The following is a 27,483-nucleotide window of genomic DNA, read 5'->3' as shown; positions in this document are numbered from 1 at the left end:
GGCTACCTGATGTCCATTTTATGGAACAAGAAACCGGGGACTGTGTCTCAGAAATAAGAATAATGGTGACGTTAGCAGTAAACACCAACTCTTAGCAACAGCCACTCTGCGAAGAATTCCCATGTGACAGCTGAAAAAACCAAGGCTCTGAGAGATAGTGAATGGCAGATTAAAACATCGAGACCAGACTCACCAGCTAAGAGCTTTAGCTGATTTTCTACAGGGTCTGCGCCTAGAGGTTCCCAACACCCACATGGCGGCTCACAACTGTAACTCCAGTCCTGGGGGATTTGACACGCTCGTCCGTCTCCTCAGTCACTGTATGCATGTGGTACACAGACATGCACTCAGACGAAATACTCATACACACAAACATAAACCAACAAAGTTCTTTCCATCAAAACCTAAGTCTGGAGGCCTCGTAGCTGCTGTTTCTCTGGATGCCTCTCCTGTCTGCAGCACATGCCTGACCCACACAAGAAGGAGTTTTCAAAGTTCAGACTGTGGAAATGGCTCTCATGTGCCCAGAGGAGAACTAAGTAAGCCTCTGGAGCTGTTGTAACAAAAATAAAGGTTCTGATTTAAAAAAAAAAAAAAAAAAAAAAGCCAGGCGGTGGTGGCGCATGCCTTTAATCCCAGCAGAGGGGAGGCAGAGCCAGGTGAATCTCTGTGAGTTCGAGGCCAGACTCAGCTACCAAGTGAGTTCCAGGAAAGGTGCAAGGCTGCACAGAGAAACCCTGTCTCGAAAAACCGAAAAAAAAAAAAAAACAAAAAAAAACAAAAAAAAAAACAAAAAAAAAAAAAACATAGACTGGGGGGAGGGGAAATGTGCTGGAGAGATGGCTCAGCCAGGAAAGTAACTAAAGCACATCCGTGAAGATTTGAACTCAGACCCCCATCACCCATGTCAAGAACCAGGCTTAGTGGTTGCAGGGATGAGTGGGGGCAGGATTTGGAGAAGATACATCCCCAGAACTCAGCAGCCAGCCACGCTAGCCAAATTACAGTGAGCTCTAGATTCAGTCTAAAAATATCTGTCTAATACAAACAAAGTGGACAGTTATTGAGAAAGACACCCAATGTTGACCTCTGACCTCTACATTCAAAGTAGGCATGTGTGTGTGAGCACACATAGAACAGATACATGTAACACACACACACACACACACAGTAATATTAAACAAAAAGAAAGTGCAAACTGAATGTCTCTTATTAAAAATGCTTGGATCCAGAAGTGTTTCAGGTTATTTTTTCCTGAACATAGACATTAAAAGATTTATATTCCAAGATGGGAATATACCCAATGAGATGTTTCGAGAAAAGAATCTAAGCTTAAACATGAAACTTATTTATGTTTTGCATGCACCTTAAAGAGACTGAAGGTAATCTTATGCAATATTTTAAAGAATATTTGTTTATATATGTAGGAGGGTAGATAGGTGTGTGGAGGTGGGTGTCACATATATGCAGGCCATGCATATCCATGGAGGCCAGAGGAAGGCATCAGACCACCTGGAGCTGAAGCTACAGGTAGTTGCAACTCTGCCCACATAGGTGCTGAGAACCAAACTCAAGTCCTCTTACCCAGAAGCCATCTCTCTGGCACTTATACAATATTTTTAGCATATTGATGTTTAGACAGCAACCTATCACATGAAGTCAAATGCGGAATTTTCCATTCATAGCATCATGTTGATGCCCAGAAAGATCCAGGCTACGGAACATTTCAATCTTTTGTTCTCATATTAGGGATGCTTAGCCTATAGTAACATTGTAATTCTCTTCCCTGCTAAAGTCAAATCCAGGGCTTCTGAATATCCCCAAATAGGGATAATCCAAAGATTATCTAGATCCTAAGATCCTACTTCATGGGCTCAAGGACTCGGGAGAGAGGTCTTCATTCAGTGTTTACTTTCCAGTTAAGAGTGATGATTAAGTGAAAAGCCCTCAGCCCCATGCAACTTAGCGATCCTCATCATTCTAGTCTTCTGTATCTACTTCCTACATCCATCCAAAGTGTGAGTGATTGGGGGGGGGGGGGGGGTATGGGAGAAAACCTCTGAGCTCCTAGGATATGGATATATGGATAAGGGGCATCATAATCTTGGGGGAGGAGGGAGCCACTGAGAGATGATGTGTATGGTGTTTAAAAACTCAGTCAGGGGGCCTCAGCTCAAGTATAGCTTAGTGGTAGAGCATTTGCCTAGCATGTTCAAAGCCCTGGGTTCAAATCAAATCCTAGCATGGATGTACATACAAAGTCAGCATCAGACTTCCTCTTTAACCCTGAGTTTATTCTGTGACGGGGGAAGACTAGCAGCACCTACCACAAGGGTCCTTGTGAAGATTAAAACAGACAAATGCGAACAAAAACTTGCCTTGGGTCTGGTCCATTGCTAGGGCTCAGTAACTCCTGTCTGCAGACAAGAGGGTATGAGTTCGTAATACAGTTAAGAGGCACAGTACTGGCCTGCCATTCACAAGACCATTGCCTTGACCTCCAGTGCCAAGAAAAGTAATGGAAAAATAAAGATGATTAAACTATTAATAAAAGATCCAATAGACCAGGAGGTGAAGACCACCTGCTATTGACCCAAATCTGTCAGGAAGCCCCCAAAATCTGCATCCAGCCTGGCATTCCTCTCAGTCCCCCAGCAGATACGGTTCTAGACAGTGAATCCGTCTATTCAGGCCATCTCCAGCATGTATACATAGGGCCTGAGTCAAGGGGACATCTGGTGTCTGTGGAACCTCAACTCACTGACACCCTGCAGGCCTCAGGGGGCCATTTGGAAAGAGGAGCTCAAGATCTCTGATTCCAGAAGAATGGGAAGGGGCCTAGACTCATGCTCCAGTTGGAAATGTTCCGCCTCAGTTCTTATGGGGAGGGCGGGACTCTGAATGACGCAGCTAGAGTACACATGGCCAGAGCACTCGCGTTCACTAGTTTATTAAACACATTCTCTAGACATTTATGTATTCTGGAATACCAAGATGCTTAAGAGCCAAGACCTTCCCTTAAATTCACAGGCCCCAGGAGGGGAGACCTCATAAGTTTGCTAAGGTAAGCAAGACTGAAGGAAAAGTGTAGGCTTCAGAGTCCTGGAGAAGCACAGAAGTGAGGCACCTGAGGGTGACATACGTCTAAGGAAGAGGATGGGGGGTGTCCGGGTACAAGTGCACCAGAGTATGGCATGCAGTGACAGTTTAGGATGAAGAACTAGAGGTGATGATTCAAAAAACAGAGAGGGGGCCACAGAAATGGCTGAGTGGATGAAGACACTTGATGCTTGAGACCTGAGTTTGATTCCCGGGACACACACATGGTGAAAAAAGAAAAGCAACTTCACAAATCGGCCTCTGACTTCCACGTGTGCACTGTGGTGTGCACATACACACACATAAATAAGTAAAAATAAATCAAGAAAGTATGTTTTAAAAAAGAGGCATGGGGCTATGGATGTAGCTCAATGGTAGAGCATGCCCCTTGCCTAGCATGCACTCTGCATGTGGCTCCACGGTAAAGCCCTTGCCCAGCAGAGAGGCAAAGGGCCAGAAAGGCACTCTATGTTACGGAGCACCAAGGAAAGAAGACAGATGCTAAAATTCCATCCCAGTTTCCCCTTCCACGTGCAGTGCAGTCTTGGCTCACTCTCATCCCCCAACTCCAGGTCTTGACTTCCATATGTTTATGGTGGGTGGGAGCTGAACTGCCCACCCCAGGCCCCCAAAATTGGAGTATCTGAGATCCTGAGCTGGCATGGGCTAGCTGGAACATCCACTGCACTATGTCCCCACTCAAGTTTCTAAGAGATAACCATCGAGAGCCTTCATCCAAAATGATTTCTTTAGCAAACCCAGATTCACAAATCAAAGTGTACAAAGAAGTTTCCAGTTTGTATTGTTTTGTTTTGTTTTAACTATGCCAACAAGAAAAATCTCAGAGTCCAGTCATTCTCCCTAGACCATTCTATGGTTGCTTCACCAAATTCTTCCCAATACCTCCAAGGAGATTTTTAAGATTTTTTTTACCCACTGGGCCCGGATTCCTAAGCCACCTGGAAACAGTCGTTGGGTGGGACATTTCTCTGTATATAATATTAGCTTACTCCACACAGCAGGCCCAGAACTGAACACACCAAATATAAGAAAGGGAGTAGCCAGGTGTTGGTGCACGCCTTTAATCCCAGCACTGGGAGACAGAGGCAGGCAATCTCTGACTTCAGATCAAGACAGCCTGGTCTACAGAGTGAGTTCTAAGACAGCCAGGGCTACAGAGAGAAAGCCTTTCTTTAAAAAAATAATAATAATGAGGTGTGGATACATGATAACTCATCTCTGAAGGTTTCTAAGGCTGTTTGGGGTGGGCTATAAAGTATCCCCTCCCCCCCTGGCCCTGTAACCCACAGTCTGATTTCCTCATCCTCAGAGCCTTTGGATCACCCGACACTACATTTCCAGATGCCTAGACACAGTGGGAAATGCCTGGGCCCATCTATCTCCAGTGCTTATCACCATCTGCTTCACCCCTGGCACTTCCATGGGAACCATCCACTTTCCATAAGCCTGGATCTGCAAAAAGCCTTAAGAGCATATAGTCCAATCTCATCACATTCCAGAGAGAACAATGTCCCACATGGAGAGGGCTATCAACTCTGATAATGCCACCTACTTACTCCCTAAGCAAACCTATCCTGGTATCTCCTGGCCCTGCGGCTCCATTCCACAAGGCCTCAAAGCCAACACAGCACCAGGCACATCCACAGAGCCCCAGTCACAGTGTCTGTGCAGGATGACATCACAATCCACAGCTCTGAGGAACACACAGCCCCTGCCAGCCTGTGGATTAGGCTGTGGTTAGCTGGAAGGAGCCTGGCCTAGGGCTGATGATCAAGGCCCAGCTGGCCCCATCTGCAGAGCCAATTGGCTTCCTTAGCCAACTTGTGCCCTTCCCCGCCCAGCACAGTCCCATGCTATCAAAGAATTAGCTCAATCCATTCTAAGACATCCCCCACCTAACCATTATTACTTATTTCGTGGAGCGACACTATAAAAAAAAAGAATTCCTCCAAAGCCTGGGGAAATACAGCACTACAAGATTTACAATCCTGGGATGAAGAAGGCCGTGTCTTTCATGACCTTGCCCAGCTCTTCTTCCTGTGATGGGGCAGAGAATCTCAGGACTGGGGTGAAACGAGGTAGCAACAATACCTGCCACCTAGTTTCTTCAGTCAACAAACACCTATACCAACATGATACCTTCCCAAAACGCCACTGCCTTCCCAGACCGTATCTGTTGCCTAGAAGCCCCCACCTAGCCACACACAGCTCCCTGACACACACGCTGCTGTACTGATGTACTCAAATGGTCTTGCTACCCAATGCCTCTGCCCCCTCTGTGCCCCACGGGAGAACAACACCTATGTCCCCCAAGAACAGTATGGAAGGGTGGGAGGGGCAACTGGAGTAGGCAGACCCACCTAGTGAAAAGCAAAAGATCGGATCCCCCAGGGACTGCTTGGGGGACAGCATGGCATGGCCAACATAGAACTAGAGGAAGTAGGAGGGAGGGAGTGTACAGCACAGGGAATTAGTAGCTCGGGGAAGACCAATAGAATCTATGAACAGATGCATACGACACTTGCTGTGGTACCCCTGCAGAGCCTGGACTTCCATTGGAATTCAAAATGCATCTAGAACAGGAAGAGCCACCCTGGGTTTCTTCTGGGATCCTGAAGATGTGGCAGAACTTGCCTTGGCCAAAAAAAAAAAAAAAAAAAAAAAAACAGTTTTTAGAATCCAGATCAAGGATCACCTAGCCTTTAAACCTATCTTGGGTTTCATAGTCCCCGTTTTTTTTGTTTTGTTTTGTTTTTTTTGTTTTTTGTTTTTTGTTTTTTGGTTTTTTTTGTTTTTGTTTTTTTTGACCCTGCACCTGTATAGAGATTCCTGTAGCCCCTGTGGTGTGTCACTGTGTTTTGTGGCTGGGATTTCTACCATTACCCATACCTCCAGTCTCTCAACTAGAAAGACTTTGTCTCGTTTACCTTTATGTCTCCGGCGTCCAGAGAAGTGTTTAGTATAACACGCTTATTCAAAGACAGGGAGGAGGATGGGTGGGGTAGACGGATGGACGGATGGTGGACAATGGGTGGACAGCAGATGGCGGATGGATGACGAGTGGTGACGGATGGGTAACTGATAGACAGTGGATGGTGGATGGGCGGATGGTTTTGCATTTCACAGCAGTAACAGATTCAATGGAAGCATCCTAACACTATCACTTGCCAAAAAGCGAAAAGAAATAAAAGTATTTGACCTAATGATCTTGGTCCTCTGTCTGTCTTTCAACCCCGCTGGTGCGGAAAGCCCTTGTCAGGCTCCTACACAGAACCGATCTTAGGTCACCGGGCCCAGCCTCCCAAAGATATCGTGGGATAGGAAGAGCCATGACTGGATGTTGGCCCCAGAACAACCCTTCAGTAATTGCATGTTTCCAGACAGACATAAATAGACAGATTAGCCTTTCTGCATTTTTCTCATAAAAATAACAACAGTTCCTAAGCACACTGGCATGAGTGTGGACATTAAGCATTGCAACCTGCTGTTCTTGGCGGCCAGGGCTGGCCTTCCTTTCTGTTTCCCCCAAACCGCCTCCTCCAGGCTCTTGGAGGCTTCCTCTGGCCTGGCTCTGTCCACCCCTATCACCCCAGAGCAGGTTGGCAGCCAAGCCCTGAGACTGGCTAAGGGCTTTTATGAGCATTGTGTCCATGGTTTGCTGTTGTCTGGCTGGATCTTTATCTGTTTTTACCCATTATGTAACACAAAATGTTATAACACAGCAAAATGATCATATGCCCTGCTTGGTACTAGAGGAAATGTGGGAGAGATTTGTTTTGTCTTTCTCCTAACCCGGAAGGACAAGTACATGATGACTTTTCTCCTCTCACCGCCCCCCACTGTAATTCCCCTCCTGTTCCTTTCCCCCACCCCTCTCTCCACTTTTCTCCTCCTCCTCTCTCTCTCTCTCTCTCTCTCTCTCTCTCTCTCTCTCTCTCTCTCTCTCTCTCTCTCTCTCTCTCCCCTCCCCTTCCCTCTGTCTCTGTTCCCTTTTTTACTTACACTCAAACTCTCATGAAGAATATGAGTCATGACTGAAAACCAAGGTACCTGTTCCCCTGGTATCTCTAAACCTCCATTTTCTCTACATCTAATGTAAGTCCCTCCTCAGGTGTCAGGGCCCATGAGTCAGAGCCCAAGCATTATCAGGCCCATCAATTTCTAAACTGAAGGACGTTCCATCTTCATTCTCCAGCTAGAGGCTGGTTAGCAAGGCCACTAGCCATGAGACAGATGGTCATGGCTCCCTCTAGAAGATGCCTGCAGGACATAAATAGCTTTCATATGATGCCATGTGTCTTTGTTGTCTTCTCCAGACACACCTACAACAAAGCCTGGGAGCGAACTTGTATTAGGTACATGTCACATACCAATCAGCAATGCCAGACAATTCCCAAGAGGGCCTTAGAATCATTATATGGGGGGAAAAGGTCATGGATTTGAAGCCTGTGGTTCGAGGCCCAGGTGCACCCCTCACACCTGGCAAGAGCCATTTTTCTATGAAATGCCTAAGAAAAATGCTAGTGTTATACTGAATCACCACTTGTGGGGGCAGGGGGAGGGCAGGGAGAAAGAGAGGGGGTTCTAAAGTATCTCTCCTTTCCGAGCCTCTGGAATCCTTTATGTTCAAGGTACCAAGGAAGTTCTGACCACTCAGTTTCATGGAGTGCAACTGAAGACAAGGGAAAGGGAAAAGCCAACACACTCCCCAATGGCTCAAACTAACAGCTTCAGAGAGCATCAGGTGAGGACCAGCATCTTGATAACTCAGTCCAATGACTGCTCTGAGGTACCTCACTGTTATCCCTTTGGGGCATACTAGGACCTTAGTTACACAGCTCTTGGGGCAATGATGGGCAATGAGGAGGAGAAGAGATCCTAAAAATATTTATCACCATTTTATGGGGTCTTTTGATCAGGTGGAAGAGACTTCTATCAGAGGGTATTGGAGAAGGCTGCTTCCAAAACAAAAACAAACAAAAAACCCGTAATAGGACAGAGAGAGTCTGGAGTTGGGTCAAGAGACTACATTTCTGAACCTACCCAAATGCTCCCACTCCAGTTCTGTGATTCCAGACCTCTCATAAGCAAAGTGCTTGCTTTCACATGAGATCTGGTATCGCTATGAAACACCGTGCTAGTCTGTACAGCTTCATAGGCATCTTTTTTTTGACACTTTTAGCTGGAAAGTGATTGCAGAAGCAATTTTCTATTGACAGTAAGTCCATCACAGCCAGTTCTAATCATAACCTGCATAGATAACCAACCATTTTTTGATGGTCTGTTCTCCATGTTATCAAATGCTCAATCAGAAGCTAGATGAAAAATAGAAGAAAAAATCTACAAATCCAGTGAGCAGCTAGGAAGTCGTTTCATACAAAACTTCCATTCATATAAGTGCAAGAATGGATGGAAGGGATGAGATCAAGGAAAACCACATTCATGCTCCCTCTGACAGGGTCCTGAAGGATAACACAACAGGAAATACTCAGAGGTCACCATCAATTCCCTCCTACCTGTGGACTCAACGGAGCAAAGAATGAACCTCTCTGCTTTCTATTATGTTTTTATCTCCTGGAAAACTAGCAACACAATCAGTTATTTGGCCAATAATGCAAAGCTGCTCTAACATTATATAATTAAAAAGATAACATTATATGCTTCAGGACAGTAAGAAACCAAAATGAGTTGATGTAATGATCTCAGGTATTTCGAGTATCAGAATTTAAAAGGCCATGGCATTCTGGGGTCTTTCAGTGATCTTCTCTGTCACTAGTTTATCTGACATTGGTTTTCCAGTTAGTTTTTCTCCATGGAACCCACAAGTGACTTGTCCTGGTTCTAGGCTTTCCAGTAGTTTTTTTCATGTGCACAACATTTTTTCAGTCTTTCTTCCACTGTATCTGACACGTTCCTGGGGAAAAGAATTTACCTGTGACAACCACGTGCCACCCACTGACTTCTTAAAAGAGGACTTCTATTATACTTTCATTAACCCCAAGGAAGCACTAAAGGAGTCCAACATTCCAGAATGTTCTTTGTTCATAGGTAGTTCAGGAATTCACACAAACAATGACTATGCCAAGGTATTCTCAGTCATTGATGTCTATGGTAGTCATGATTCTTCAGAGAGAGAGAAAGAGAGAGAGAGACAGAGAGAGAGAGAGAGAGAGAGAGAGACAGAGAGAGAGAGACAGAGAGAGAGAGAGAGAGAGAGAGAGAGAGAGAGAGAGAGAGAGAGAGAGAGAGAGGAGATTCAACTAGACAAGTGGTTCTCAGCCTTGTTAATGCCATGACTCTTAAATACAGATCCTCATGCTGTGGTGACCCCCAACCATAATTTTATTTTTGTTGCCACCCCATAACTGCAATTTTGCTACTGTTATGAATCGTAAATATCTGTGTTTTCCAATGGTCTTAGGCAACCCCTGTGAAAGGGTCATTTGACCCCAAAGGGTTGTGACCCACAGGTTGAAAGCACCGAACTAACTGTAGATGTTTGTTCTATTTGAAATCCACAGGGCATACCAGCAGCTGGGGACCCAGGGATGAGTCTCAACTTGAATCCAAAGGCTATCTACTGTAAAATTCCTTTTTGCTGGTCTTTATTCTTAAGGCCTCCAACAGATAGAATGAGGCCCACCTACATTATCCAGAGTATCTACTTGAATTAAATACCTATCTCATCATTTTAAAAATACCTTCACAGAAGCATCTAGAATGACATTTGACCAGATATCTGGTCACCATGGCCAATATCAAGTTGACCCATAAAATTAACCATCAAATCAGCTCCTCTAAGGAGTCCTTTCAAAGCACTAACCTCCTAAAGTAGCCTCAGTACGTCCTTCCTCCCTTGCATCATCCCCAGGCCTCCTTGGGTAACTATCCAGCTAACGGCAGAATTACACCTGATCTATCTGTGTAGCTCACTGCACCAGCCCAAAGCCAGCCAAGATGGCTCAACAGACATTAGCAACACGAAAGAATGAGGGATCACTGCAGGAGCCAGGAGTCTTCAAGGTTCAGTAACTGATCCCGGACTTCCTTCTACCAAAACATCTTTTCGATGGATACTTGAACCTGTGACAGAGTTCTTAGCTAAAACTGGTGATTTCTTCGTGGGGGAAGATGGGGCCACCAACCTCATCCAGTACCAAGTGATTTTAAGTGTCAAGTGGTCATCCTGCTGATTGCCCATCAGTGTGGGACCATAGAGAGAAATATTTCAAGTATCCTGATATCGCCACCTCAACATTGGGGTCTGAACTCTGAAATGGGTGTCGTTTTTCTCATTCTGGCCCATGTCCTGGTCTCTTCCTACATGTCCATTTGGAAACCCCACATCTGGCTCCCAAACCAGACTTGTGGTCTGAAATGGCCCATGTTGTACTGTATTCACCATGAGACTCCCATGCTTTCCAGCCTTGTCAAGTAAATTACTGGTGTGATTCCCAAGACCCCATGAGTGGCGCCGACAGGTCATACTGTGAGCAGAGTGTCCACATCTCCCAATTTTTAGACAGAATCAGGATGCAGATCATGAGCCCAGAGCTTAACAATATGCTATCGTCCAGGGCTAGTCAGCATCTCCTCAGGATGAGGATCCATCTGGCACTCACAGCAAATGGACAGGTATCCGCAGGAAAATCCAGACATCCTCACTTAGAGAGCTTAGAAATCTTCAGGTGCATGTTTATTAATAGGTATTGGGTACAGGACCAAGAAGCCACAAATCCCAGAGGGAGAGAAGAAAAGGGAGGCTGGTAAATGAATGCCTGAAGGCGAAGAAATGTTTCCTTGCCACCAGGGTTACTTTACTCCTTGAGGATGAAATAGCATGCATTACCCCTCACTGGTCTGGGAGTCTGATCTGCCCTCTTGGCATAAAATGTGCCTGGCATCTACCTCAATGATCAGGGCTCTACCCCTCACCTCAGGATAAAATGGATGATCTTTCAGCTAGTGAAATGCTTCCCCTCAATCTCACCCACACCCCCCACAGCACAAGACCAGCCCCCTCAAACCCCCACTCCCTCCCTGTTAGGCATACAGACTTCAAAAATAGCTCTAGGATTGGCCAAGAAAAGGCCTCTGAATTCAGGAGATAGCAGGCCTATAATCCCAGCTACTCAGTAGGCTGAGACAGAAAGATCTCAAATTCAAGGATTTCCTGTGCTGCAGAGTGAATTCAAAGCTAGCCTTGCCAGCTTAGCCTCTGTCTCAAAATAAAAGGTACAAAGATTTATGATAGAGCTCCGTGGTAGAGCACTCACCCAGCATGCACGAGGCCTTGAGTTCAATCCCTAGTACCACTAAAACCATCCTTTCCTTTGACTAAAAAATAAACCCTTTCTTTGACTTGTAGGTCTACAGCAAGGGAGATTGCAGAACCCTCAAGTCAAAGCACTTTTTGAAAAGGGGCATGCTTTACTTGATGGTGTTCTGGCCATGGGTTTTCTCCAATCCCGAGTCTACAGTCTACATCTTCCCCTGTCTTTGCTCTTTGCCCAGCCTAAGACAAGACATCAGTTGAGTGCTTGGTGAGGCTCAGACAGGCCAGATACAGGAAGGTAATGGATGTAGATGCTGGTCAGCATTTTGAGGACGAAGACCTGACCTCATTCGACCCTGAACTAGATTTCCCTTGCCTGCTCCACATTGCACAGGCTTTGCCTTGCAGGGAAATATATTGGTGAGCTCAGAGCCCCACATACTTCACCATCAATCTCTAGGAGGTTGGCTTCCCAAGTGGATCATTGTTTCTGGTTTTATCTGAAACAAAAATAGACTCCTGAAAGTGGTCCAGCCATTGGGTCATTGGTTCATTGCCTTCTTCCAGCCCTGGCTGAGATCCCTCATCCTGAGATCACTCAGAGCCCCATGGCTGCCACGGGTACAGCTGGTTTAGCTGACATGGTGGCTTATTCTCCACAGCTTGTTCTTCCCTCAAGCCTTTTAGATGGCTCTTAGATATGAAGCTGTACAGAATGGGGGATGCCAAGCACTCAGACATCTTCAACACCAGCCAAGTCACAGGCCACCAGGGCCAATCACGGTTCTCCAGGGGAATGACTCAGTTATCACACAGGAAAGCCGCCACCCTTTCCCAGGCCCTAGGACATGCTGTGTGGACAGGTCTTTCCATGCTGAATTCTTTTTGTACTGTGGGTGTCTAGTCATGTCTTTTACCATTGGACAAGAAGCTTCAAGAGAGAGGAGAAGCCAGATCTGATTATGGTCTTGGACCTTTCTAGAAAACACATCCAACCAACTTGCCTTCTATTGGTTTTATAAAGAGTCTTCCTAGGGGAGCTGGGGAGATGGCTTGGTTGATAAAGAGCCTGCTGTAACAGCACAAAGATCTGAATGTGGATCCTGGCACCCATGTACAAGGCCTCAGAATGGACCTATAACCCCAGCACTGGGGGAAGGTAGGGCGAGACAAACTTCAAGATCGCAGAAGCTCACTGTCCAGCCAGCGAGCTGAATCAATGTGCTTCAGTTTCAAGGAGACCCTGTTTCAAAAGATAAAGATGAAAAGCAATCAAAAAGATACCCACTATCACCCTCTTCCCTCCATAAATACACACACACACGTGCACAGTGCATATCCCCACACTAATAAGTATATAAACAACATACACAAATAAATTAAAAATAATTTTGGGATTTAATTTTTTTTAATATTCCTTATGATAATACGTGTGTCTTTAAAAGAATTGACTGAGGTCAGATGGCAGTGGTGCACACCTTTAATCCCAGCACTTGGGAGGCAGAGGCAAATCTCTGTGAGTTTGAGGCCAGCCTGGTCTACAGACGAGGTCCAGGACAGGCACCAAAACTACACAGAAAAACCTTGTCTTGAAAAACCAAAAAAAAAAAAAAAAAAAAAGAATTGACTGAAGGATATGATTCCATATCCACATCACCATTAATCACTGGAGGAAGTCAGGACAGGAACCCAAACAGGGCAGGAACCTGGAGGCAGGAGCTGATGCAGAGGTCATGGAGGGGTGCTGCTTGTTGACTTGCTCCCCATGGCTTGCTCAGCCTGCTTTCTTATCGAACCCATGACCACCATTCCAGGGATGGCACCACTAACCATGGGCCAGGCCCTCCCCCATCAATCACTAATTAAGAAAATGCCCTACAGGCTTGCCTACAGCCCCATCTCATGGAAGTATTTACTGAATTGAAGTTCCCTCCTCTCTAATGACTCTAGCTTGTGTCAAGTTGACATAAAAGTATCCAACACACTCTCTACCATGACATCATTGATTTTTTTTTTTCTGAGGAATGCAGGATTTTCAAACTCACCATTTTAGATTTTCCCATAAAATCGCCTGAAATTCCTTTCAGGTTCATATGTTATTAATAAATTTGAAATCATTCACTCCTCCAATCAATCCTTCTTTGCGGACCACGATTTTTTAATTAGGAAAACATTCCGCCTCCTGGTGCCGAGATAGCTGGTAAACTTGGAGAGACTTCAGTCAGTTTGAGAATCCTGTCCATTTTAATTATCTTTCATGTTGAAATGAATAAATATTTCACTTCAGATAGTCTCAGAGATACTTTCCTTTTGCCTCATAGTGATTTTTTTTTCTTCACAAAATATGTTCAAAAACAATCTGCATTAATGAGTTTTTGAATGGTTCACCAATTTGAGCTGCCCAGCATCACAAGCCTATCACACTTCAAGCCTTTGGAACAGAGATGACAAAGTTATCCAATGGCCATATATGCACCATATTAAGCATGCACCATATTAAGCTTCTTCCTGTCCATTTGAATACTGCAAAAATATCCTACGTAATTGAAACATTAGTCATTGCATAGCTTTGAAGCTCTTGTTTAAATTCCCCCAGGTTCTCTCGCTCTTTTTAAGATAAACCTCAGTCTTCCTCCCTGCAACCTTTCTTCTGCATAACCACCATTCCTTAAAAGACTCCAAAACCGACGTCTTGGGTTGAGCTCTTAAGCGCTGATTAAATATTTCCAGGTGCTTTTGCTCAAGGGGATCCAAAAGTTGGAGGATTTGTTTACACAAAAGGTCAAACACTTTTCAGGACATTTTGATTCACAAAGTCATTCTTTAAAGTATGAAGTCTGCTAAAAAAATCTAACTGATGACAGGCACAGGAAGACAGTGTACAGAGCCACAGTGGAATATTATTTTGTACTCAAAATTACTATTGACAAATTTTTGGAGTTTGGTCTCTGGCGATATAAAAGTTAATTTTTACTACAACTTCCAATCCAATTGATTTTTTTAAAAAAAAAAACAGCTTGTTTGGGAACAGTTATTAATTATGCATACAACCAAGCAACTCCAAGTACATTCCTAGTCTATAAACATCTTAATTTAGTAGAAAAATTATTTGTTCTATAACACCGTGTTCTAGCAAAATTTATGTTTTTATTATCAAAAAAAAGGGGGGGGTGAGAGTTTCTCAATGTTTAGTTTCTTAACCAGTTACAACTGCATTTGTCATGGCAGCTTCAGCTTTGGCAGGACAGACATACCAATGCACTGTTATGATTACTTTGATTAAACTGGATGAAAATCCAAACCAGTATTAAAATTATCCTAGTGGGTAGTCCATTTAAAGTGTCTATGACACTGATTTAATTCTGGCCTCCTGCTAAGTATTCAACAAGTTATTTTAATACTGAAGGAGGCAGTTATCTCTTCCCTCCCCATCTATGCCCAGGAAAATTTGGACTAGAAAATTAACAAAATTAACATAGAAAAGGAGCCATTCGGTCTAAGTGAGTCATAAAGCAGTGTGTAAATCCGCTTATGCAACTATTCTAAATTACCTTTACACGTGGACTTAAAATAACCACGATTTTTTTTAACCTGTATCAGCTTTTTTTATTTTTATTTTTTAGAAAACCTACAAAATAATGAATTTCTTTATAGCATCTTCAAACATGGATGTCATTGTACTTTGCTAATCTTCCTTGCCTTTTCTTCCCAACCCTGCTACTCCTTTCTCCCTCAAAAAAAAAAAAAAAAAAAAAAAACCCTTTGCTTTCGTCTTGTCTGAGTGTGTGTGCATGCATGCATGTGTGTACTTGTGTGCGTGTAGGTGCATGTCTATGCATTTGAATTACTTTCTGCATATGAGAAAGAACATATGTATATGTACATATGTAGAATCCAGACTATACACAGGAGAGAAAGCATTTGCTGTTTGTCTCTCTGAGTCTGGCTAAGTGACCACAAATATAAGATACTGATGTCTTTTTCTGCAAGACATATGCCTCCTGCTTTCTATATGATTGTGGGTTTAATGAAGACTTTTTCCAGCTTCCACATTAACCATTAACTTTCTTGATGGCCAAAGTCTAAATAGTACTTAACTTTGTACTAAACACGCATTTTATTTTTTTAACTTATCTAAATGGAGTATGTTATGGTTTTTAGAAGCGTTACCAAAGAATAAAGAAAAGATTGACACCAAAAATAAATAACAAAACTGCCTATGCACACGTAGCCAGATTTATTCCTAGACCCTACATTGCAAGCGTTTTTACCTCTATTTCCTGTATGTTTAACATATATCTATCAAGTAATTTCTCTCACTTCCACAGCCCAAAAGCATCTGTCCATCTCACAGGCTGATGTTCTTATCATAGAATAACTGTCTGGTATAGCAAATGGATTTCCCAGCCCCAGTCCAAGACCAGAGTCCAGCCACATTTTGTGATGCCATTAAGAGAAAACTCCCTGCCCATTGCCCCTAAAAGATAGATGCTACTTATATTTTACCTAGAAAGCTGGAAAAGAACTATCCTAGGATGGAAACAATAAGCTAAAATGCATTTTGCTGTCCCTCAGGGCAAACACCAAGACAGTAATCAAAAGCACACAGCTTTTGATTACTGTCTTATAGACAGAAATGTGGAATCCTAGAAAATATTTCATTAAACCTAATTAAGAAAGACAAGAAGAAAAGGAAGAACATTTACAGATGTGACAAGCACACACACAAAAAAAAAATATGGTAAAATGGTAAGGCTAAAACGGCAGTTGTAGTCAATAACTACATTGGATGGGAATGTACCAAACTACACAATCAAAAGACCAACACAGGACCAGCAAGACCACTTAGCAGGTAAAGGCACTTTGCCACCAAACCTGATGACTTGAGTTGGATTCCAGAGCCCCACACAGTGGAAGGAAAGAAATCACCTCCCATAAATTGTTCTCTGACCTCCACACATGTGCTGTGGTATGCCTGTACCTGCACATACGCACATACACACATATACACAAAACATGAGTAAATTAATGCATTTTTTTATTTAAGGCCATTGTGTGGCTGGTGAGGTGGCTTGGTGGATAAAGGCACTTGCCACCAAGGCTGTCCACCTAAGTTAAATCCCCAGAACTCATATGAAAGGAGAGATCCAACTCCTGAAAGTTGACCTCTGACCTCCACAGGCACACAGGTACACCCATGAAAATAAACAAATGTAAAAAATATTTAAAACATTCAAAGACCAGTATGATCAGAATGAACATAAAAAAAAAGATTATGTCTCAGCTACAAGTGTACAGGATGAAACATAAAGATACATTACACACATGTATGAAATTGTCAAACAGGAAAAATCAATCAGTAAGAAGAGTTTGAGAAGAAAAGGAAAAGGAAACCATCGATGTAAATACTGATCATGAAAGAGCTAGAGTCTACACTGACCTCAGACCTAAATGTGAAGCCCAGACTTAAGAGAAATATTAACGAGGTGGACAAGTCTACAGAGTAGGTTTATCTGAAGCCCGGTCTCAGCTAGAGATAAACCTAGTAAAACAAATTCCGGCACAGATACAAAGGCTCCAAGTGACATTAACATAACGGTGGCCTCAGTGTCTCCAAGCTCCAAACCTGTAGAGTGCATAGTCTTTTCAGATGCATATAGAGTATTCCCTAGACGGTGGGTCAAAGCAGGACTCTTCAATAAATTTCAAAATATTAAAGTATTATGACATATTATTACTCGACCACAGAAAAATGAGGAATTGATAATAAAGTGAAAGCAAGGGAGGAAACCAAATGTTTAGAAAACAAACAAATACTAAATAAATTTCAAACACTTGGAAGTGAAAAATCAGATAATATTTGAACTGAATGAAAATCTTTATGAAATATACATTATATATATATATATATATGATATGTGATATATATCATATATATAAGGGGGTATCAACAGGCCCTTATCTATAATCCCAGTATTCAGGAGGCTGAGGCCAAAGGATTGCTTTGAATGTAAGGCCAGTTGGGACTATATAGTCATAATGTTCCAGGCCAACTGGACTACAAGTGAAATCCTGCCTCAAAAAGAGAAAAAGAAAAAGAAGAAACAGAGTATACATCAGTTCCTTTTCTTGTCACTATACCACATACCAGGCAAGAGCCCACTACGGGAGGAAGGCTTCCTCTGGATTATGGCTCCAGGAGATACAATCCATCATGTCAAGAAAGAGGTGACAGTAAGAGTGATCTGTGCGTGGCAGCCAGAGTTTACAGTAATGTATGTTCGCATCTTCTTGTATTTATTTATTTTTATTATTAAGAAATTTCCTGTTCATTTTACATACCAACCACAGGTGCCCCTCTCCTCCTTCCCCATCCAGCCCACCCCATCCCCATTCCCACCTCCTCCAAGGTAGACTCCCATGGGGAGTCAGCAGAGCCTGATACATTCAGTTGAGGCAGGTCCAAGCCCCTCCTCCTGAACCAAGGCTGTTCACATCTTGACTAAACAGAAAACAGAGAGGGCAGGGGCAAGCTACTACCCTCCAAGGCCCAACCCCCAACTATCCACCTCCATTAGTCACCCAAAAGTTTCCATAACCTCCCAAAATAGCACCACCCCCAGCGGACCCAATGTTCAAACATGTGAACCTAGAGTGGACATTTCATGTTCAAGCCATTTTAGAGGGTTTCAAAGAATCTTTGTTACAAAAGTTAATAAATAAATAAGTTAGTCATTAATGAATAAATTTTTACAAGAATCCCTGTAGCTTTATATGCCTGAACCAGAAAGGTATAGAATCCTTCATAGAAGAGGTTCCACCTTATGCTCAAAAAATAAATAAAATAAAAAATTTGAATTGAAAGCAAATGGAAATAATACAAAAGTAAGAACAGAAATCAACCAAGTAAAAAAGGGTTGCCAAGTATCTCAACATTGACCTTGAGAAAATCAATAGACCTGAATACCCTTAGAGGAAATAAAGAAGAAACAAACTGGGAATATCAGGCAGGAAAGAAGTGATATAACCACAGCCTACGGATCATGTAAAAGAGCAGTAACAGGATATTGTGCACGATGGTATCTTTATAAATTTGCCAGCATAGATGACAGATAATTTCTTTGAGAATCTCAACTTACTAAAACAACACAAATTGAAACAAAAATTTTTAATTGTCCTATATTTACCAAAGAAGTTATATTTACCAAAATTACTCCCAGAAAGAAATGTCCCAAACTCAAATGATTCTTCTATCTTGTATCCAATATGTATCAATAAATGCCATCAATCATATGAACATCCTTTCAGAAATGGATTCTTTACCAAGTCCTTTATCAGATCCTATATGCTAAGATACACCAACCCTGAAACATACTGGGACCATTTCTCTGTAAACACAAGTGAAATATTACCAAATGCAATCCACTCAGATGTAAGAAGGTTAATTCATCATAAACAAGCGGGATTACCATACACGACTACAAGGCTGGTTAGCTGTTTGAAAATCAAATTCATCATGAGGACAAAATGAAAATGAAAACCCATGTAATAATCTCAAAAAAAAATGAAGAAATGTAGTTTTCAAAATTCAAGACCTCTTTGGAGCTTTAAACACACACACACACACACACACACACACACACACACACACACACACACCACAATGCTCAGTGGGGAAACAGAAGGAAACCTGATCAAGGAAGGCTGCAGAAGAACAATCCTATGGTTGCTGTCGTACTTGATGGAGATGCTGAACACACCACAGCTCTCAGTATTTCTGGAGAGCTGGCTCAGAGCTTAAGAGTGCCTGTCAGTGTCCCAGAGGACCTGAGTTGAGTCCCCAACACCCATGTCAGACAGCTCCCAACTGTCTATGTAACTCCAGGGAATCCAAGAACCCATGGTTTCTAAGTCCACTTGCACTCACATGCACATAACCCTATACCTACACACCTACACACCTACACACCTACACACACACACACACACACACACACACACACACACACACTTAAAAATAAATCTTTCAGGAAAAAATTCCTCACCAGCTCAATAAGAAAAATAATAAAGTCATAAAACCTAGAGAGGAAGAAATTGTGCTATTATTATCATGATGGGGAGGAAAGGGTTTATTTGGCTTATACTTCCACATTATAGTTCATCACTGAAGGAAGCCAGGACAGGAACTCAAACAGGGCAGGATCCTGGAGGTAGGAGCTGATGCAGAGGCCATGGTGCTGCTTACTGGCATGCTCATCATGGCTTGCTCAGCCAGCTTTCTTATAGAAACCAGAACCAGCAGCCCAGGGATGGCACCACCCACCATGGGCTGGGGCCTCCCCATCAATCACTAATTAAGGATATACCCTACAGGCTTGCGTACAACTGGGCATTATGGAGACATTTTCTCAATTGAGGTTCCCTCCTCTCAGGTGATTCTAGCATGTCAAGTTGACGTAAAACTAGCCAGGACAGCTGACTCCCTGTCAACTTGACACACAAATATATCACTATTAAGCCACAACCTTTCCTTTCTTGCTCATCCCTAAGATGGCACACTAATAAAGACAATAGAAAATACTTTACAAACGTAAGCCCTATGGCTTACAAATTCAAACACTTTAAAAGCTGTCTCTTTAAAGATATTCAGATTCTTTAAAATCCAAATCCTCTCTAAAACTCCAAGATAGTGCTCTCACGAGCTCGCTCTCTCTCTCTCTCTCTCTCTCTCTCTCTCTCTCTCTCTCTCTCTCTCTCTCTTAAAGTCTCTAACTGTAGGCTCCTGTAAAATAAAAAAAGCACTTTCTTACTTCAAGAAGGAAGAACCAGGGCACATTCCCCATCTGAAAAAGCAAAACCAAACTCCAACAATGTCAATAACTCAATGTCCATTATCTGGGATCCACTCACCATCTTTCGGGCTCTTCCAAGAGGCTTGGGTGGCTTCTCCAGCTCTGCCCTCTGCAGCACACACAGCTTGTCTTCTAATCTCAAGCAGGCTCCACTCCACAGCTGCTGCTGTTCCTGGTGGCACCCCATAGCATTATCATCTCCAAAATGCTGGGGTCTCTTGATGGAACGGGGCTGCATTTTCGCACCAGTCTCTCCTGGGCTCTGTCCTCAAAGTGCTAAACCTCAGCTTCTCTACATGACTCCTGCAGTCCTGGGCCTCTGACTGCTACTGAGGCTGCACCTTCACCCATGGCCTCTCCTAGCCTCTCACAGTGCCGAATATCAGCTGTTCTCCATAACTCCTTCACATCTTCAAAACCAGTACCATCTGGGTGACTCTTAGACTACCAAGTTCAGCTGCGAGCATGAAGTCCAACCTTGGTCGCCTCTGGAACACAGCTTCTGTGTCTTAACTCTGAGGAAACAGTTCCCAGGAGACTTCACCTCGAGAGTGCTGCCAATCACAGGTGATTCTTCAGCCCCAGCTGACGAGCATCCATTGTACCAGCAAAACAAAGGTTTTACTTCAGCGGTGCTGGTCTCTTGTTACTCACAGCTCAGTCTTCAGCTCCAGCTGACCAGACACCACTAATTATTCACACAAACGGCTTCATACAGTCTTTGCTTCCCTCTGAAATTTCACAGGCCAGGCCTCCATCATCTGCACTGCTTCCAACATTCTTATCCTCCAAGATCCTACAGCACATCCCACTGAGCTCTCAACACTCAATGACTTTTCTTGCCCAAAATTCCAAAGTCCTTCCACATTCCTCCCGGAAATATGGTCAGGTCTGTCGCAGCAAAGCCCACTCCTGGTACCAACTTCTATCCTAGTTAGGGTTACTATTACTATGATGAAACACCATAACCAAAAGCAAGTTGGGGAGGAAAGGGTTTATTTGACTTACACTTCCACATCATAGTCCATCACTGAAGGAAGTCCAGGCAGGAACTCCAGCAGGGCTGGAGCCTGGAGGCAGGAGCTGATGCAGAAGCCATGGAGGGGTGCTGCTGACTGATTTGTTCCCGTAGCTTGTGTAGCCTGCTTTCTCATAGAACCTTGGACCACCAGCCCCAGGAATGGCACGACCCACAATGGGCTGAAACCTATCCCCACCAATCACTAATTAAGAAAATGCCCTACGGGCTCAACTATAATCCAATCTTGTGGAGGCATTTCTTGATTGAGTTTCCCTCGTCTCAGATGACATTACCTTGTGTCAAGTTGACATAAAAACTAGCCACGACACAAGTAAAATCTATCCTTTAATTGATGACACTATTATTTAATTGTCAGAATTTGAACAAGAAAACTACTTGAAGTAACAAATAGTGAGCTAAGACATTCATAATTAGGCCAGTAAATACAAGGTCGGCACATGCTATGAACTGTATTTCCATACACAAGTATCAAATAGAAAATAAGGTAAAAATTACTCAAAAACATAAAATTAAAAGAACAGGCCGGGTGGTGGTGGCGCACGCCTTTAATCCCAGCACTCAGAAGGCAGATGCAGGCGGATCTCTGTGAGTTCGAGGCCAGCCTGGGCTACCAAGTGAGTTCTAGGAAAGGCACAAAGCTACACAGAGAAACCCTGTATCGAAAATAAAAAAAAAAAAGAACAGATACAACAAGATTGCAAAGCATAGCGATGAGAGCTTTAAAACACTGTAAAGCTTAAGTCTCAATAAACATCAAAAGGCATATCATACAGCTATAGGCACTTTCTGGATCTAGCAAGAGTGATTTCAATATGTAATTGAGGGCAGAGACCGTAAGGCAAGTATTTTCATATATGAGCTCACTCAATCAAGAAAGTGCTTGTGACTGTACTCCCCACATTTCACAGGTGACAACGAATGGCTACAGAAAGGAAAGCAACTTACCAAGGCCCCAGGACTAGCCAGTGGTGTGGCAGCAGGAATTGAAAGCTGAGGAGATGGACTCAGCCTTGTGCACTCAGTCCTCCCGAGACTTGACCCTGAGCCCAACCCTAACCTTAACCCAATCCTCATTACTCAAAGTAATGTCTTGCATTTCCTTACAACACTTGCACCCTAGTGACTTTTCTAATGCCATCATCAAACACTGACCAAAGGCAGTTTGGGAAAAGACGGGGTTTATTTTGCTAAATCAGGGCAGGAAACTGGAGGCAGGAACCGAAACAGAAGCCGTGGAGGAACAATGCTTACTGGCTCGCCCCCATGGCTTGCTCAGCCTGCTTTCTTCTAGAACCCAGGTTCACCAGCTCGCAAGTGCCACTGCTCACAGTGGGTTGAGCCTACCCACATGAATCATTACTCAAGAGAATGCCCCACAGACTTCCCTACTGGCCAATGCGATGGAGGTGTTTTCTCGGTTGAGGTTCCTCTGGCCAAATGTTTGGATCATGACAACAGACTTGATTTCCAAAATCACCAGAATAAAAACACGGGATAAGCATAGTGTTTGCTCTATAGTAGAAGCAAGAACCATCCCTCGAGGCCAGACCTGCATCTTCTACATTAAAGTTCACATTCCCCAGACTCTACTCTCTCTAGGTCTCTGAGAACACACTGTAGAGGTTTATTTCCTTTAAATGCTACTAGCTGGCCACTTGCCTGGAAACAACATCCAGAAGGGCTCCTGAGCTGAGGGATGAGCCCACAGTAAGGCAAAATGAACCTAGAAAAGAGCAATTGTGGGGTCTAGGTAGATTTGTTTAGGGTTTTCAAAAGGATATCATATAGATCTCTTCCTTCCAATAGATTAGAAGGTATTTTATCATTTTCAACAACTGCCTAGTTTTCCTTTATAGTACGACCCATAAATTAGCCAATCCATTCACAAGGAACATGGAAGGGTTTCTTCCAATTTTTTTTCCTAAGCAAAAATTAGCATCCAATTTTACTCACTTCTCAGGATGAATTCTTAAGAACGGAGGTGCCAGGCCAAAACCTTGTGGCACTCTGTATTCTGATAGTTCAGATCAGAGAACAGCTGCCACCAACCGATTAACAAAGAATTTCCCTCAAGACCTTCCTTGTGACGGCTACTTCTCTTCAACCCCATCTGTTCACCTTCACCAAAAGATAAAATACGACGCTTCAGTTTTCAATCAGCATCTTTTCAAAATTAGTGATGATCATATCCTTTTCTGTGTTTCTGACCACTTTGATTTTTCTCTTACTTTCTTGCTGAAAATTAATTTTTCAGTTGATTTGTCTGACAGTCTGTGTGGAGCTGGCTCTCTCCCTCTTTGTTTAAAAAGGATTTATTTATTCTTATTGTGTGTGGGGGGGTGTTTTGTCCGTGTGTATGTGTGAGCTCACACACATGCCACTTCCACTGGGTTCAGAAAAGGGTCTCAGCTTCCTTAGAAATGGAGTTCACAGATGGCTGTGAGCCACCACAACAGTGCTGGGAATTGAACCTGGGTCCTCTGTGAGAGCAGTGAGTGCTCTTTATCACTGACACATCTTCCAGCCCCTTTTTCTCTCCTTTCATCTTACAAAGGCCTTATGTATTTTAGCATTTTAATTCTGTCACTAAGAATCATTCCAAGTTTGTCATTTGGCTTTAAATCTTAGTGGTATTTTCACAAGGCAGATACTTTGTACAGGATTTCTTGTGATTAAGTAGTTGAATATTATTAAAGCAGACCCATGTTCTCATACATAGCCTGTGTATGATGTAGCCTTCTTGCAGGAGCAATGAGCTAAACTCTGAAGACCATCAGACATTGATTAGATGTCTTCAAGTGACCCTGTACCTCTGGTGTCCATACTTTTTCCCTTCTCAGCCTTTTCCCTTCGACCCAAAAGCTCTCACTGAGCCATGATCGAAGCCACTTGTACGGTAAACGCCCCCCCCCAAAGCCTCTGCCTTTGAAAGGGGAAATACATCCACAGGCTTAGTCTTAGGATTCAGAGTTGGCCCTTCGCCATCTCCCATTTGTTTGAATAAACCTTAGAGCCGCCAAGCACCTGGAATAGGTTGGGCCTGTGTTCGATGGCAAATCCATTGACATGTCTCCCTGGCTAATGGCACTGTTGCTCTGTACTATTCTAGAAAGGCCAAAGGGACAGAAAGACAGAAGCAGTCAGGACATTGAGGGGAAAGCCCAGAGCAGGGCACTGCCAGCTCAAGGTCTTGTCCCAGCCTTATCATAATTGTAGCAGATGGAGGTTGTCATCTGTGAGCAGGGCCAGCCCTCTGCCGACCAAGGCCGATGACTGCCAAACCTCAACGGCCTCCAAGTGCACCGTGGCCAGAGCCCACTCGAAGAGATGACTTCACCAGCAGCGGGTAGAGCCAAGAACCAAAATACTTTGTCTTCTGCTGTTTATTTTTAAATCGTGATTATGTGTTCCCTCTTTTTTTCAGGGACATCAAACATGTAGTAACATTGTGCAGAGACTTCTGGGGGCCTGGCTATTGGCTCAAGCACAGAAGAGATGTCAGGCAGGTGCTGGGAACAGCGTATCCATGGCAAATGTTCAAAGGGCTGACCACACTTGGCGAGACTTGCTATCCAAAAAGTGTGTCTAGTCCCAGGGCTGTGATCATCTGGGAACAGTCACCAAGAACATGGCTCCCCAGTCCCAAGAACAGGGCTCCACCTGCTGCCTCCTGAAGACAGAGCTGAGAGGACCAGAAGACGTGGCTGGCATCATCCTTGGCCTCCTCTGCCCTTTCGATCCATACTTCACCTCCTCAAGTGTGTTCACCCTCGCTCTCTGGGACACGCGTCCTCCAGTAATACTTCTCATTTTCACTGCCATCTGTCACTGCCATCACCAACCTCCTGGGTATTCTCTTCACTCCCCCACAGAGTTCAACAGCTGGCTAAGAATGGTCTCCACCACTCCGAGTCTTTAGGAGACCTCAACATCTCCAAGTGTGACCAGGCTAGGTCTACGTCACCTTCCGTTGGATGGTGATATTCACCTCCTCTGCACTCTAACCATCACCCTCATTTCTACACCTGTCTTAGTCTCTTAAGTTGCTGTGATAAAACACTCTGACAAAAAAAAAAATAGGCTTAATGGAGAAAATACTTAATCGGGCTCACAGTTCAAGGGCACAGTCCGTCAGAGCAGGAAACCAAGATGGCAGAAGCTTGAAGCAGCTGATGATATCACATTCACAATCAGAAAGCAGAAAGCTAGATTTCCCTGCCTTGTGTAGGTCCAGGACCAACCTAGGGAACAGTTTCACCCACAGTGGGCATACCTTTCTACCTCAGTTAACCGGATCAAGATAATCCCCCACAAGCATGCCCAGAGACCAACCAGACTTATGCAGTCCCTCATAGGTGTGCCCAGAGGGTTGCCCCCTAAGTGATTCCTGATCCTGTCATGTTGATAAATAACACTAATAATCACAACTCCCCAGGATTTGTCTTTAATCTTTTAATAAAGACCACATTTTTCTTAGCAGGTCTTTTATAGGGCCCAGCACAAACTTATTCCTGCTTTTACAAGCGTATTCTCTTAATAATTGTCGTTTCATAATTACCAACAACTCATTCTAAGCTCCAACTAGAGTGAATTTTGATTACTTATGTGGCAGCATTATTTTCTCTATGAAGTCTTCCAGAAGCCCCAGAGTGTAACAGAGAGGAGAAGGTAGATAAGAAGGACAAGAAGGAGGAAGAGGAAGAAGGAGGAGGTGGTAGAAGAAGAGGAAAAACCACTAGTCCACACAAAAAGTATCGCAATAAACTGAAAATCCCAGGTCTGTATTCAGGCAAGGCACTCGAAAAGATGCTGTGGTCAGAACTATATTTCTCACTGGCTCTACTGGATTTGGGGGTTGTCCTCACTCTCAGGCACTATCTGAAGCAGCAATATAGTCACCAGTGGCCCCTGGTTAACAATCCACCAGCCTAGCACCCCAATGTCTCCAATGGTTAGTCCCAAGATTGCTTCTGATTCCCTCCCTTGGCCCATTTGCCCATCTTGAACCAATTGCTGCGGCCAGGGAAATGGAATAAGTGAGCCAACCATGCCTTCACCACATGTTCACTCTGGGGGCCTCCAGGTGGATGGCATGGGAGCCAGCTACCAGCTCCACATGCGCTAGAGCTGGGCAAAGAGAAATTACCCCAGTGAAAGCTGAAGTGTGGAAATGACTATTGGGAATGAACAAATAGCAGTCCATTATATCCCCTGTGTGACAACCAGGCTGCTTTGGCAGGGAGAAGGGCGGACCCTCAGCTTCTACAGAAGATGTATTCTTGGGTGTTTGTAAGCCCGAGTCAAGAACATGGTTGTTTGTAACTGGATGCTGCCTTTCTTCTAACCCCCGAGCTCATTTCTGACTTTTCCATTAACTCTCTGTCATATGGTGAGCCCTTTTGAACCATGTGGAGAAGTTAGTTATGGAACTTGTCCTAGGAAATGCCTCACCTTGTTTCCCTATAGAGTACCTGGTAAGTTCATTTACACATTGATACAGCTTCTGTTGATGTGAACATCCCAGCACATAAGTTGTCCAAAGGTTCGAAGAACACTCGTTTTCTTAACCCTCTTGAGTTTTCCTACATGGCCGTCACCAGCAATAGCTTTTGATACTCTTCAGCAGCCATTGGTTTTTAGATACAAGCCAAGTTTTAACCACCTCATCACAGTTACAGTGCCCATCATGATGGCTAGCAGACATGAGGACAATCTTGAGTCGCAGGCATTAGGCCAACCTATTTGGACACCAGAGGTCAGTAGTTGAGACATCTGTGGCTCCTGTCACCTGGCATGGATTGACTGAGCCTTCTAGTAATTGGTTCTTCCTCTATATTTCATCCTGAGTGCTGGTGGGGCTTCACTCAGTACTCAGAACTGGAGCCTATAATGCAAGTCTAAACCCATGATATCATCGTATCTCAGTCTCCCAACGATGATGAAAACTACTATTTGGAGACAGAGATGAGACCAAGTCTAAACTAATGATGCAATGAGGCATTGGCTAAGGTACCTAAGAAAGGGGCTGCTGCTCTGTCCTGCCAGACTCAACTCTGAAGGAATATTAACTTTTTAGGTCCCTAACAGAGGCTCCTGTCTGAAACAAGTTTTGATCGCTTAAAGTCTATCTCTTGTCGCCTGCTTTGCACTTGCATTTGAAGATGTGCACTTCCGGCTTCCTGCTCCTGCCACGA

The sequence above is a fragment of the Peromyscus eremicus genome, chromosome 22 (assembly GCF_949786415.1).
Source record: "Peromyscus eremicus chromosome 22, PerEre_H2_v1, whole genome shotgun sequence".
In the NCBI taxonomy this organism is placed as follows: Eukaryota; Metazoa; Chordata; class Mammalia; order Rodentia; family Cricetidae; genus Peromyscus; species Peromyscus eremicus.
Note: the sequence above shows the minus strand (reverse complement) of the source record.